The sequence below is a fragment of the Ischnura elegans genome, chromosome 1, assembly GCF_921293095.1.
Source record: "Ischnura elegans chromosome 1, ioIscEleg1.1, whole genome shotgun sequence".
Classification (NCBI taxonomy): Eukaryota; Metazoa; Arthropoda; class Insecta; order Odonata; family Coenagrionidae; genus Ischnura; species Ischnura elegans.
The window spans coordinates 158147521-158162750 of record NC_060246.1 but is presented as its reverse complement, the minus strand read 5'-3'; the positions used below and the strand labels follow the sequence as shown (position 1 = coordinate 158162750).

At 40.3% G+C, this 15230-nt stretch overlaps 1 long non-coding RNA gene across 4 annotated transcripts in view; it reads left to right on the top strand.

Moving 5' to 3' along the window:
• LOC124172635 overlaps positions 1-15230 on the top strand; it is a 73646-nt gene that overhangs the window by 24756 nt on the left and 33660 nt on the right. Inside the window, exons 1-3 of one of the 4 annotated variants that reach the window (XR_006868226.1) lie at positions 2214-2424; positions 3033-3121; positions 4011-4125. This is a non-coding gene — a long non-coding RNA (uncharacterized LOC124172635). Of the gene's footprint in view, positions 1-2213; positions 2425-3032; positions 3122-4010; positions 4126-15230 lie in introns of those variants that run through there. The other 3 variants (XR_006868231.1, XR_006868228.1, XR_006868230.1) reach the window with 3 other exon arrangements.

Sequence of the window (15230 nt, the reverse complement as noted above, 5' to 3'; positions counted from 1 at the left end):
TCCACTCTTTCCAACGTTTACGTCAAGGGTCTCCAACTCACGACCCGTCGCGTGGGTTGGAGACTCTTGACCTCTTGAAGTAAACCGTACATAAACCTTGACGTAAACATTGGAAAGAGTGGAGGATGACTGAGGGATGGAGAGCAGGGGAGGTAGGGAGAGACCCTTTCCTTCAAATCTTTGCTTTCTTTGCTGCGCCGGGATCTCGGAAGGGGAGAGAGGGTGGTGGGGGTCGCTGTTTCCTCCCCCTCCTCCACTGCTGAGCTCACCGCTGTCATAATTCTAGCGATTCTGGATATGAGTAGATCGCGAGTAAAGTAATATTTCGTATTCTCAATCGCTAGTCTATTCTGGCCATCCCAGAAAAAAGGAATACATATTAATTATCCACAAAGAAATCTAGCAGGATGAAAAAAGTCCACAAGATTATTATTTTAAATCCTATCGTAGAAATATCAATGCCTTTCCCTTGTAATAAAATTGTTTTTCTGCAGTGGGCCGATATTTTGACCTCGAAATCACATACAACGCACAATGAGCCATCAGTGGCATTTACCTGATAATTACAGTATTTACTGTGAAATAACTTACGTTACTAACCAAATATTAGCAGCTCAAATTAGGTTGATTAAGAAAATTTAATAGAATTCCCACAAGGATCCACTCAAAACAGGCGTACTAATTTCAAACAGATGACAGTCAAAATTCGGATGTCCCGGCCTGCGCAGCTCGGAGGCTAGGCTAGAAGGGAGCGTGCGAAATGTATATTCGGATACTGGATCTATACTTTTGACGCTAGTTATTGAATTCTTTCGTGAGAAGAATGACTTTATCCATTATAGGCCTGATTACACGGTACATTAACACGTTCGAGTATATGTCTAAATGTATGAACTCGAGAATGAACCCGAAAATGTATCGTGTGACCACCTGATTTGAACGAATGCATGAACGGAAAATAAAACCTGTTCTAATTTGGTTCATGCATTCGTACATGCAAGGGGGTAGGTATCCAGGATTTGTTTCTGGGGCACCAAGGTCTGACAGGCAAACGGTCTTCTTATATTCGGGATTGAACACAATATGCAAAAATTACTATGAGGAATATACTCTTGAATTTAATATAAAAGTTATTGATATGTATATATTTTTAACTTTTACATTAAAATATATTTTTTAACCCCCGAGCGGGCGCGCCTGATATTTTTACCCACGACCGGGCGCCTGGCGTGCTTTGTCCACGATATAGAATTTATATGATAACATTCGATTTTTGTTAAAATTTATCTTTATTTGTGGAAATTAGTTCAAGCTTCTACATTTATAGGTTTTACAGATATAAAGGTACATAGGCGGATCTAAGGGGGGAGCCTAGGGGTACGTGCTCCCCCCCCCCCCCCCAGACCCCTAAAAAAATACGCAAGATTTTTAATACGGTCCAATTATCATTGCGTTCGTTTTGTATTACGAGGTATCCTTGTAAGCTCCCCTGAACAAAATCCTGGATACGGCCTTGCTTGTGCCCCCCCCCCCCTCAGAAAGAAATCCTGGATCCGCCCCTCGGTACATAGGTAGTACAGGCGGTACACTGCTGGTCGCGCGGTGTAATTTATGCGCCATGGATGTCGATTTCCTCTTGAAGATCTAATAAAAATTTGCTACAATACTTTGTGCGTTAAAAACTATCCCCCTAGACAGTCCAAATGACATTGTAAAAATACACGAGGCCATTCAAGAAAAGCGAAGCACAGCCGCGCGGCGTACTTTGTATGCCACGATGTCGGTTCCTCTTGCCGATCTAAAAATAAATTAGGTACAATATATATTCGAGCTTTGAAAACTAGCACTATAGACATTCAAAGGACATTGTAAGAATACACGTGGCCCTTTTAGACTCGCATGTGCGTACAATGTTAAAACCCTTGGTTTTCGAAGGTTGGCGTACTTTATACGCCAGAGCGCCCGCTCGAGGGTTAAATATTTGTTTTTTTAAACTCAACTATTTCGATACGTACCAAAAACAATGTGTCCCAATGCACATCTGTCAAGGTGGCATTAATCTGCATTTCTGTCAAGGTGGCATCACTTTCCTTGCTCTTCGCCAGGAACCCCAGGAAAGGAGGGAACTGGTGGGAACCATCCAACTCGAGCATTCCCACGAGAGGAAGGAATGGGGGAGGGGGTGGGGAGTTTGCCGTTCACGTTAGGGGTGCGCCTCGGTAACAGTAACAGCCAAAATTCCCAGAGTGGGGGGTCGGCCAGTGATCACTCCATTGGTAGAATTTATCTTCGTCATCCCCCAATCCACCAATCGCCTCATTGCATCTGAATACCTCATGCGTTTACCGCCAACCCGCCAACAGAAGTCAGTTGGATGCTGGGTTGGCAACCACGTCGGCGTTTGGTCACAAAGTCAAATTTGCTGTGAGTTGTTTAAAATCTTATTACATCTAATGAGAGTTAGTGGCTGTGCATTTGTATTCCTGTCGATCAAGCGTGTACCACTTCATAGCTTCTGCGACCACCAGTGAGTTATCGTCTGCTGCTTCTCTTTCACGGAGAGAATCTATCTGCACGGAAGGCCTAAGTATTTTACCGAAATTATATTTGATCGATTGACATTTAGATAGGCTAGTATTTTTTATTAGAAGGTTCTTATGCTGCTGAAATTCTTTATTTTGAATATCTTAGTTTCTTAGCTTTTTTTTGGTCGATTCGTGTGTGATTTGGGCAGTTTGTGTCAGAGTGCGTAGTGTCTGGTTGCTTATCGTAGGCACCTGCTAATTAATTCTCAGCGTGACCTTCGGGCAGTAATGGAGAAATTCTAATGTAATATACTGGGATTTATCTATCTTAACGTAGGAAGTTCGAGTATGAGTAATTAATTTATTATTTTTGACTGCCAACAACTTCTGTTGACACGCGTGCCGCGCCTTTTATTTTATTTTCGGTTACGCGTAAACTGCGTTATTTTTCAAGTATTAATTCCTTGCATTTCTTACTTATTCATATCAGTTGACGTTCCCTTGCAGCAAACATTGCAGAGGGTTGATCGTGCTCAGGATGATCTTGGCGCCGTTGGCTTCGCCGATCATCTCGAATGAAATCCTTAGTTGTGAAGGTAAGTTCTTTCAGTGAACAGTTGTGTTAATCTCAGATTAATTTTAATTTTTATAGTATTCTGTGGTCTCAACACGGGGAAGTCATCATTGTATTGAAATATCTTACTGTATTGTTTACTCGTAGTTACGGTGTAATTATACATTTTTCATGCTATTGTGAACTGATACTAATTCAATTGTCAGTTTATCACCCGCGGTGATATATTGAGAATATCACGCATATGGCATATAGCGCTTTACAATTGCTATGTATTAATGTGCAGGGCTGTGCCATACATGATGTGACAGTGATCGTCGTGGCAAAATCAGCAGTGCTAGGACACACTTACCGTATTTTTTCATCAGGGAGATATTAGTGTTTTTTTTTATTATAAGTCTTATATGTTATTACAGATGTTTTTGGTTTGGTCACCAATTTAAACAAATGAAATTTTGTGGCATCAAAATTGATAGAAATTGTTTTTGACTATCATATCTGTTGTTAACTAGTGCCGTAACGGCGTTCCGGCACCACTGGCGCCATATATTATTGGTAGCAGTGGCGTATCTAGGTCCTATGTGTTGGGGGGGAATGGGATAGCCTGGGTTGGCGATCTCTCACCCCCGTTGAGGAAAATTGTTGAAATATAACATACCTGGAAATACATTTCATATAATTTTCGCTTTAAAAATTAACCTTATGCAGACGAAGTTATTAAATGTGTTAACTGCAGACAATAGTTTAAAATATTTTTTCTATTTCTCTGAGGCTTTGGGAGGGGGGAGATCCATTTCTCTCATCCCCCCCCCCCCATAGTTACGCCTCCTAAGTGATTGCAAATACACATGATGTTTGTGATGCTAATAGCTCACGTTTTTCCACTTAAGTAATCATGTCCTCTCTTGCAGACATCGGAGACGGTCGATCATTCGCAGCATTTAGTGTGATACCAGTGACTACGAGGCACCGCAGTACATGTGACGCGCGTCATCCCAACTGAGCAATTGCTTCGGAGTTGTGAAGGTAGGAAGGCTCCATTTAAAAGTGCTTGCATGAGTGTCAGTTTCTTATGAATTTATCGGTGGTTTATCTATGTAGAAGATGGATTATTATTTATGTCTGGGCTGGGCACTGAGAATGCTGGCCCAAGGTAACTCCCCACTAAAAGGATTTCGGGTAGCATTTGGGAGTGTTACGCCGACGGTTGTAGCTATTAAATAACTGAAATTAAGGCTAAATAAAGGTACAGCTCTGTGTAGGACGAGACGGCTTCCATGAAGGGGAAGAAAATTATTCGAACCGCGTCTCTTTTAGATTTGTTAGCTTAGACCAGCGGTTCCCAAAGTGGGGGTCGCGATCCCCAAGGGGGTCGTAGGCCGTTCGGAAAGGGGTCGCGAGATACTAATAATATGGTGAACAACGTACTTAAACTTGGACGACCATTTTTAGGGGGTCGCGGCTAAAAAGAATGAGCTAAAATGGGTCGCGGAAAGAAAAAGTTTGGGAACCGCTGGCTTAGACCAATGTTGCAATCCTGTAAATTGGTCCAGAATTTCTGTCCAGGATGTTGATAAAACAACTCTTCAGAAAAATGCTGGTTAGGGCAAAATTCTGGCCTTGTTAGGAAATTCAATGATTAGTATATGTAGTAAATTATCAATTTGTAAGCAGGAACGTCAAAACTTCAGAATAATGAGGACTTAAAGGCTTTGATATAGGCGTTCAATGTAATGTTGATTTATATTACATAAGGTCATGAAAGAGTGGATATTAATTTTGTATCAGCCTCAGCAGGTACTCAGCTAGGAATTAAGGCCGGGGGAGGGGGTAAAGAGCAACATAAACTGGGGGATATGGAATAAGGGAGACGAGGGTGGCCTTCCCCCTAAATTTTTTATGGTAAATATTTCTAAATGGTGAGTTTTACAGCTTTCTGAGGGATATTTTATGGATTCTTACACTATTCTATTTGTAATATTTATACATTAAAGTAAAAGGGATTGAAATTTAAAATTTCTCCGTGGTCTGAGGGGAGGGGTTCATTCCCCAAACACCCTCCCCCCCCTTCGCTGCACCACTGAGCCTTAGACCTCCCACTCAAACTTGAAAATCGTGGACAAGCCGCAAATTTAGTCTGCCGTGGTAAAACCTGGAAAAAGCCGCGAATTTAGCCTTGAAATGTTTAAAAATCTCTCATACTCGATAGTGAAATAACGATTGACAGATGAAAGCAAAAATCGATATGTTGATCATGATTCAAGGTCAGTCTCTGGCAGACACTGGGCCGGATGAATAAAAGTTGAGCAAGTGCTCATGAGCTTAAGCTTCAAGCATGATAGAATGATGATGAAGCAGGAGCATTAGCTTGAATCAGGTCAAATCCCTACTACCTACCTACTGACTAGTGATTAACGTGAAAATGACAGCATAGTGAAGGTTATAAGAAAGAAAAATCAGGGTCAACATTTATCGCTGAAAATGTCATTCCATGTATGTAATTGCAGCTGCATTAACCGGGTAACGCCTGATTTAAAAAGTTTCGGCGATTTTTGTGATAACAATATAATTTTTTAATACCAATGGAATTCTGAGTCACTCAGTGCAAATTTTATTCTTTTAGCACTAATAGTTACGGAGATACAGCCTAGTACAGTAAACTCTTGATTTTACGAAGCAGGATTTTACGAAGTTTTCGATTATACGAAGTGATATTGCGGTCCCGGTGAAAAGCCTATGCTAAATACATGGCGCTATTCGATTATACGAAGTTTCGATTATACGAAATTTTTTGAATTTACGAACCTCGGCTCGGTCCCTAGGAGCAAATGGCATTCGTTTATACGAACTACGGCGAAAAATTTGTCAACAAAACTAGTTACGCCGGCGTAAGTAGCTAAAAAATCAACGCTTCCAACTGTGGTCCATCAAAACTGCGAAATCATAATTGATAATGCAACTTTGGAGAGAAATGGGTCGCCAAAAACCTCACTGTGGGAATTTAGGGGGAGTAGGAGTTAAGTTAAAATATCGCGGCTGACATTATGCCCCTATTTACGTGCCTGTTCGTAAACATAGCATCGACAATAATTCGTAGTTTAACATGTCAGGAAGGTCGCGCGGAGTATTTCGTACACCCCTAATTAACCCTTTGCACTGCTGTGAACGTACTTCGAAGACTACTTGACTACTTTTCGCCGAAGCACTTCGAAGGGTCCCTAATCCGGGACCCTTTCCTCGACGAGCTCACCCTCGCTGGCCCCTGAAACTGGGCTATTTTTTAATGCATTACCTGACGCAACCCTGGGTTTCAAAGGGCAAAGCTGCCATGGGGGGAAAAAGAGTAAAGTGCGTGTTACTGTGGGCCTGTGCGTCAACCAAACGGGCACGGACAAAATAAGCCCGTTGTCATTGGGAAATTTGAAAGGCCACGGTGCTTAAAACATGTAAAATTGGAAGCCCTCCCCGTTTTTTACCATGCAAATAAAAACAGCTGGATGACCCGAGAAATTTTCCAGCAAACGGTTATACGTCTACAGAGAAAAATTGCTGGAGAGAACAGCAAATTTTTTTAAATAATGGATAATGCCACCGTTCATAAATACGAGGAAGATCTAAAATTGGCTAATGTTTTAGTCCTCTTTTTACCCCCGAACTCGACTATCAAGTCCCAGCCCTTGGACCAAGGCATTATCCAGAATTTTAAAGTCCTATACCGGAAGAAGCTTGAGCGGTATTACTTGCGATGGATCGGTATGTATGCATTCATCTATTTTGCTCATGTGCGTTTGGATATCGATTTAGATATTTTTTTTCATGATTATCATTCTTTCAAATTTATTTGCTACTTTTATAAATGGGAACAGAAATTAATAACATCCCGAAATGGACGTTGATACATGCAATCCGCGCCATAATATCTTTTCGTGTATATATTGGCCTTTGTGAATGAACAACTTAAATATCTTAAGTATGTACTGGGCTCTATTTACCGCCAATTTATATTTCAGGCTTCTCGTAATGAAGACGCACTTCCAAGTCTAACCATGAACTTTCTTCTCACGCGCTTCCCCGTTCTCCCATGCTGGGGTTGTCTTTCCAAAGCCGTCCCTTCCCTCCTGCCGCCTTTGGCTGATCTTGCTGATACCCACCTTACGCATCCCAAACCCTTCCTTCCCCAGCATTTCCCATTCACTCCCTCCCTAAGGAGACTGAGCTTGTGTGCGTCGCAAAAAAATACGGCCCCCAAAAGTAGACTGAGGCAGATCTTGAAGGCCATTTCCCCACCCTTCTTTGTCCTGCCCCCTTCACCAGTCCTTGTGCTGACCACACTTCTTCCCTCAGGTAATCCCCATCCCACTCTTATTTACCCCACCCACTGGGAACGTTCCCCGATTGTGGAGAAGGGCATGGTTCATCTTTACCTGCAACGGGGGGAAGTTATTAACCGGAGAGAGGCGGAAGAAGTATCTTCCACTATCGGGAAAATGGTGCCGCGCTTATAATTGTCTCTCTTCTTCTCAGCTGACTTTTCAATTGAAATTAATTTCTTTGCTCTTTCCACACTATATTTATTTACGATTATGGCGCGACTATTTTTTAGTGCTAAAACTAAGAAAATCTGTTCTCTATGTCAATGATCTTTTGCCTAACTTTCAATATGGCGGAGAAAGGAACACGAGAACTAAATGAGGTGACGGTACAGGTTTTTGCGTGTCATTTTTTGGGAATTCACGCTAGCGAACCAATACTTAACCACGTTGAGAAATGATACAACGTCTCCTGTAGGAAAACAATCAATGTGGATAATAACGTTTCTATATATATTTCTCCGATACTGTAAGATGTTTCTCCTGTCGTAGTCCGGTTGGAACCTTGCTCCTGTCGGCATAAAAGGAGAGAAACATACTATATGAACAGGTCACCTCACACCCGGTATGAAGAATACAGTCCTGATGGAGAATTAAGTCTTTTATGGCAACGTCTGCGAAGATGATGGAACACAGTAGTCGGACGGAGAACTCAAACAGAATTTACTTCAAATATTCGCCAGAAGATAATCACATCCTACGTTATTTATGATCGTAATTGAATCTCAGTGAAAATAGAGCACATTCTGCTGAAAATACGAAGTAACTCGAAATATTAACTTACGAAGGTTATTTTGGAATCGGGCTAAGACCCTTGTTTTTCTTTTTTTCTCGTCACTGAGCGATAGAGGGCGACATAAATGGCGGTTAGGCCGGCTGCCGCTAAAATTCCGTGGGTTTCAGAAACAAATATCTATCTTTTGCATACTTAATAGTAGCTATTGGCTCCTAATCACAAATTTATAACTGTTAATTCTTATAATAAACATTGCAATTCATTATTTGGTTAAGTTTTCTAAACTGGTCGGGAATTTCTTTAGCGATCGTTGATGTTGAAGTATGATCAAGAAATGGGAATTTTATGGTGGTATAATTATTTAACGATTTTTCACATCATAAATCGATAGAAAAAAGCCTTTTCTATGAATTATACCGAGAATGACCACCGAAAACATTTAAATAAGACCACTAAAGACAAAAAACGGCGGAAGAAACAAAAGCGAACATTTTTTTCGTGACTTATGAAAAAGGTTTGAATTTACGAAACTCGATTTTACGAAGTGCCAATTTTCCGGTCCCACTGACTTCGTAAAATCAAGAGTTTACTGTACCGTGTGGGGGGGTGTTTCCGAGTCTCGTAGGATTCACGGTGTCGGAAATGGATTCAATTCGAGTCGATCTGGAACCTGTCCTACACTTGTCTCCCGTGCATTTCACGCATACTATCGGAAAGTGTTCCGCATTTGGTATGACGTCAACAGTCATCCTAAACCTTAGACCATTTAACCCCTCAACGCCGTCATGCGTACCCAGTACGCGCCCTTTAAATTTCTTATGCCGCCGTCATGCGTACCCAGTATGCTTCCTGACCTACTGTATATATTAATTTTTTCTCCGCCAGATATTGTATTTTAAATTCGAACTAATTGCACTATCTTTTGAATAAATGTTTTTCCTCGCCAATAAAATATTCATAGCGACTTTATGCCTTCAGGATTTATTTAAATGTTTCGATGAAGTTCCGTTTTAAACCAGCGCGTTCACGAATTCAACCCAAAAACTCAACGCCTTCCTTCAACTGTACAGTCTTGAAAACTGCCGCCTATTGTGCTTGTGATGCATCTAGAAGGGTCAGCTACTTTAGCTTGAGATACGGTTATCTTCTAAGCTTACTGCCTTCTCTCAGTCCTCTTGTGTGTCGTCACCTCGAGCCCCAAGTTTGTTTGGTCCGCCTCCTTAGTCCTAAGCGTCCTAAGCGAAGGGGCCATGTGCTTCGCTCTGCATTTATTTTTTATATTTTTTTTTCTGGACAGTAGTCAACGAAGATAAGATTCCTTCTAAACAGTCAGCGTATATCAGGACCCCTTCGAGATATTTTCTCGTCTCTTGATGGAGCTTCGCGCGCGCTTCAGTCTACTAGAGTCGTTCATGCTGAGTGGTGTTCCTTCAGGCAGGGCGTTGAAATTCTCATCGGGTGTACTTCCTGTGTGTGGTATTTTTATTTAAAATTGGGGATCCTACGAAATGGGCAGAGTATTGAAAGACACAAAAGAGACTCGGAAGTCTGTTTGTGTGTTAGGTTATAATAATTTCATTGGTGGGGTGAATTTCAAGGACCTGCTATTGCATTCGTAACTAATGGAAATAAAACGCCATTTAAAGTGGTGTATGAAGTTATTTAGGAGACTATTGAATGCGGCAGTCCTAAATTCATATGTTGATCATAGGAAAAACACTTAAAAAAATTTGACTTATCATTTTCGCGCCATTGGTCGAGGTAATATTTTTGAAATATCCAACGTCATACGAACTGTTTGGACATGGCCATCACTCATTACACAATTAAGTACCAAGACTCACAGAAATACATTTCCTAAAGACAATTCCTGCTGCTGGGAAGAAATCAAAGTCTCAAAGGAGGTGTGCAGTTTGTGCCTAATGTGGGAAATGAAGAGACTGCGTGTACTGGTGCGAAAAATGTGCATTGGGAATATGTTTGGATTGCTTCAAATTAAGTCACACGAAGCAGATTTTCTAAGGTAAAATCATTTAAATATAAACATATTGACGTTCGAAACATTAGCACGTGATAACCTATATGAAATGATACGGTAATAATGGAACAAAGTCGGAGAAATGGGCGGAGTGATAAATTTTCAAGTAGGCGAAACGGGTAATCCTATTGAGGGTATCCAATCTGTTATGAAATTTTCGACCCAAAATAACTAAAATACATCATGTAATTGTATTTTAAAAATATATGGAATGTTAGATATCTCAGAGCTCATTCGAATCGAAATTTAAATATTTCAAAACTGAAATTTTATTCATTAGTTCATAGAAGGAGATACATAAAACAGTAAATACAGTGGAACCTGTTTAGTACGTTTCTGAAGGGACCACAAGAAATGAACGTACTAACCAGGAAAACGTGCTAACGAGGAAAGTAAAAAATAGCTGTCGGGGTTATTGCAATCTGTGGAAAAGTCGTCATAATTACAATTACTATTGGTAGTTCTCGTAGGATCGCCTTCCTGAACTCTTTTCACCTTTGAAATAAAGAAAATGGGCGCTACATTGAAAAACAATACCATGTGAATAAAAAATCACAATGTTTCATTGATATCCCGAAGACAATTACATGAAAACGGCGTCTTTCTCCCGTGATTTATCCTATATGTATTTATAGAAAGAGGACAAGTACAGAGAAGTCATTTCTTTTTTGTCACAGCATACTCGGAGAATATAAAAACAACCCTGAGCATGTGAACGGGTTGTTTTTAACCCTTTGCACTCGGAATTTTTCAGCCCCTATACCAGTAGTCTACTCGGAATTATATTGTTAAAAGCCCCTGAATTTGAGGATGAGAATATCTTATGAAATGAAGTTTTATATTTCTCTAAAATGAAGTGTTTTTTAGACAAATTAGGCTTTCAGATATAGTAATAAGCATCAAGTATTCATTATTCTCTAAATTTTTGCAAACAGTGATACCTTCTAAAACATTCCCCCAATGAAGCCCTGGGTGGTTTTCACATGTTTCGCAAAAGTAAATTGTCTCTCTTCTTCCTCCTCTAACGTTTCTTTTTGAACAAACTACACAGTCCTTGTGTTTTCTTTCAGGATGTGGCATGATGATATGGAGTTATCCATTCAACCTTTGTAGAGGGTCTGATGGTTTTGGTCGGCCCCTGGGAGATGTACCACCCATCCTGAAATCTCCAACAAGTTCTTCAACTAACTCCCTAATGAATTTCACATGCGAAATACACTTTTCACCTTTCATTTTTTTCACTCTTTGTATAAAATGTACGAATTTACTGCACTAACTTCTAAGCCCCAGAAAAATAGCTTTCGCCACCATTTCATTGTCTTTCTTATGAAACAATAGGTACTTGTATAGTGATCAGCAGTGTCCACGCCACCCATAAATTTGGTGTAGTTCACAACGACTTTCGGCTTGACTACTCTCTGAATTTCAGCACTACCTCGAACCCTCCTTTCCACTACCTCCGTTTCAGAAGTGTCCCAGGTGCTTAGTAATGTAACCACTCTTTTGTCCTTCCATGAGAGGAGTAATGTGTCCCTGTCTCTATAGGCAACCAACTCTCCTTTTTTCATCCTGGGAGTTTTTATTAGGGCTGGGTTGTCTTTCCTGTTGGGCATCAGAGTTCCTGTCAAGTGGCTCTTATATTTTAGCAACTCCTTAGCAAGTGTTGCACTTGTGTAGAACCTATCAGTAAATATATGAAATCCCTGAGCTTCAGGAAGAGATGGCTTCAATCTGCCATAAAGTTCTAGTACAATTTTTGAAGTAAATGGTAGATCAGATCTAGCAAGGGAGTCAGATATTACAGAACCGAAGTAAGGAACAAAAGAATAGATGTAACCACATCGGGAATCTGCGAGGACGTAGATACGAATTCCCCATTTGGTGGTTTTTTTGGGGTTGTACGTAATGAAGCGCACCTTGCCCTTGAAACCCACAACAGACTCATCAATGGCTATCTCGCGCCCTGGACAGAATTTCTCTCTGAACTTCATATCTAAATAATTCAAAAACGAGCTGACCTTCTCTTTTCTGGTTCTTGTATCATTTATCCCCGCTTTTTCATTTTTTAGATGTAGCATCCAAAATATTTGCAAAAACCTTTCCCTTGTGAAGACTGCACGAAAAAATGGTAGGTACATGAGAGACAAACTCTAACGACCAATAATCCTGTATATTTGGTTGATGAATAATGCCCATGTTCAATATAATCCCGAGAAATGCCTTCATTTCCTTAGCGGTGACGTCAGTCCAACTATTCCAAGTTGATCTCTTGGCTAGTATCCTATTGTGAAGTTTACTCTTAGCATAGATATTTGTTTCACAGGCTATGCTTTCTATCAAGGCGTCTGTAAAAACCAACTGAAAAAATTCAATGGGCTTCACACAGTCACCGGGAACCTGTGGACCAACGCACACTTGTCCAGTGGAGAAGGGATACCTTTTCGGAGATTGGTCATTCACACTGACATCAATCCATTTTGGCGTTAGTTTTTCACTTTGAATGTCAACGTCATCGCTTTTGGACTCATCTACACTGTCACTAGAATAAACAATTCTTTGTAGTTTTTTAAGTTTTTTATGTGCAACTTGGGTGTCACTTTCACTGTCACTTTTTGTCAGTTCCTGCTGATGAAATCGGCAATTCCTCCTTTTTGCAGGTTTACTAGGACCGGCTACAGGTTCAACTTGTGTAGATTTATGACTGTTGGATAATCCACCTTCATCACTAGAACTACTTCCGGATATATCTTCACTTCCATAGTAAAACTCACTGTCACTGCTTTCACAAAGAATTTCATCAACTTTTCCATGGCCAACAGGGCGTTGAGTTCTGGGATAGGAACTACAAACGACTACCTCCGTGAAGGATTCAGTTCCCATTTATAAGGTGTCATAAAGGGAGTGTGTTGAAATAGTAACGAAACAAATGTGAAAAATGTATACAAAATAATCAAGTAATAGAAATGAGTCATTCATGCAGCGAGCGTATCGTATTCGGTGTGCTCTCGGAATAATATGCAGGCAAACAAAAAGTATCTATTTCAGCTCCGCTCGGGGGGGCACGTAATAAAAAAATCTGATTCAGCAAAGCTCGCCGTCACTCCGAATAGCGATTACCTTTTGCACTTTGTGTCAGTATCACACCTTATGTACACATGTGGCTTGCTCAGAAATATATGATAGTAAGAGATACGATACAATTGATATATGAATAAAAAATACAACAAAATAGAAGAAGGCACACATCCCGATACATGATAATGGTATAAGTAACATTGGAATTATGCACTACAGTAAATATGCTTATTTTTCGGGCTATTTCCGGGCGATTTGAAGGATAAAGAGAACGATCAGCGTGTGTACGAAAATTAGAACCGAGGCCCTCCATGGCCAAGAATCCTCATGGCTGATGGTGTAAAGAAAATATGATATTCTGAAAAATATTACGATTTATACTCTAAACTTACTGCCCAATCAAGGTGTACATTATCAAAAATGTATTAACATTTATATACAAATAAAATGAGAACGTAACAAATTAAAATAATGGAAAATAGCGCGTGTCGAGTGACACTCGACACGCGAGTTGGTAGTGAGCTAGGCTATGTCGGGTGTCACTCGACACCCGAGTGGAAAAGGTTAAACATCATAAAAGTTGGACAAAATTATATTAACCTTAAATTACGGCAACAGCCGTACACATTTGCGCTTTTGGAATAAAGCCATATCGATTGTTATAGCGATTGATATATCGAATAATAACACGCAAGATTATTAGATTACGAGGTAATTACAAGATTTTATATTATACAGTTGAAATTTACTTTTAAAATTTGTTTGATGTCGTCTGCTTTCGTGCCGAGATCAAGTATTTTTAAGCTAAGCTTCGCGTGGAGATCCAGAGCATCGTCTGCTCCCACAGCAGTAGTCAAATACGCACGTACCACGTAGCATTGACGTCGTGCAGTACTGCTTTAGATAAAGAGGGAATTGGATAAGACTCATTTCTTCATCATGATAACTCGTGCAATAGCAACAATTGCCCACTCGTAAAATTTGTGCGCAGTGGGCACTCCAGAGGCAACAGAAGGTGAGGAGCTCGGGGTGGGGAAAATTGCGGCTTCTCATTGGCTGCAGTTTTGCATAGTCAGACATTCCTGATAAATGGCCATATTTTATTATTCATCGCGTCATAACAATTGTAAAATGCATTTGGATAAATCACGGTCGAAGAAAGATATGAGGAATGAATGCAAGAATTTTAATGGCTAGTAATAATAAATTAAATCATGAATTCGGAGCTTTACGACCCTTAAGGATATACTGGAGAACGAATTGCGGGTTGCGTCACGGCTAGCAATTGAGCGTACTAACCAGGAAAGCGCAATTTTTTCAAACGTACTAACCAAATACTTTTACCTGTATTTTGTTCCGATGGTAACGGGACCGAGAGAAATCGTCGTACTAAGGAGGAAAACGTACTAAGGAGGAACGTACTAACCAAGTTCCACTGTATTTATTCAAATCGCTCGAAAAATTATTATGTAGTAGCGCATTATATTACGCAAGTTTACAAAAATTTTCAACGATACTGATTGTATATTATGAAAGATTTAAATTATTGAATGATAGTATGCCAAAAAGGCGAAGTCATTTAAATCTCATCCGGCCGCTGGGACGGGATTTAATTAAATGCCCGCCGCGCTTGAGGGGTTAAGTAAGTAGACCTGCTGTTCGGGCGGAACGCTGTGGCCAACATCGCACGGCGGGGAAGTAAGTGGGATGAGGGAGCGTGACGTCACGGTTGGGACCGCAGACGATATTCCGTATGCGCGCTTGAGATATTTTAACGCTCATTCGCTGCAAAGTCGCTGAAAAGTGACGATATTGGGCACGCAAAATGATTATACACTTAATAAATATATTTTTACGATGAACTAAGTCATTTTATAGCCTTGACTCTTCGATAAAAACTAAATAAATCAAG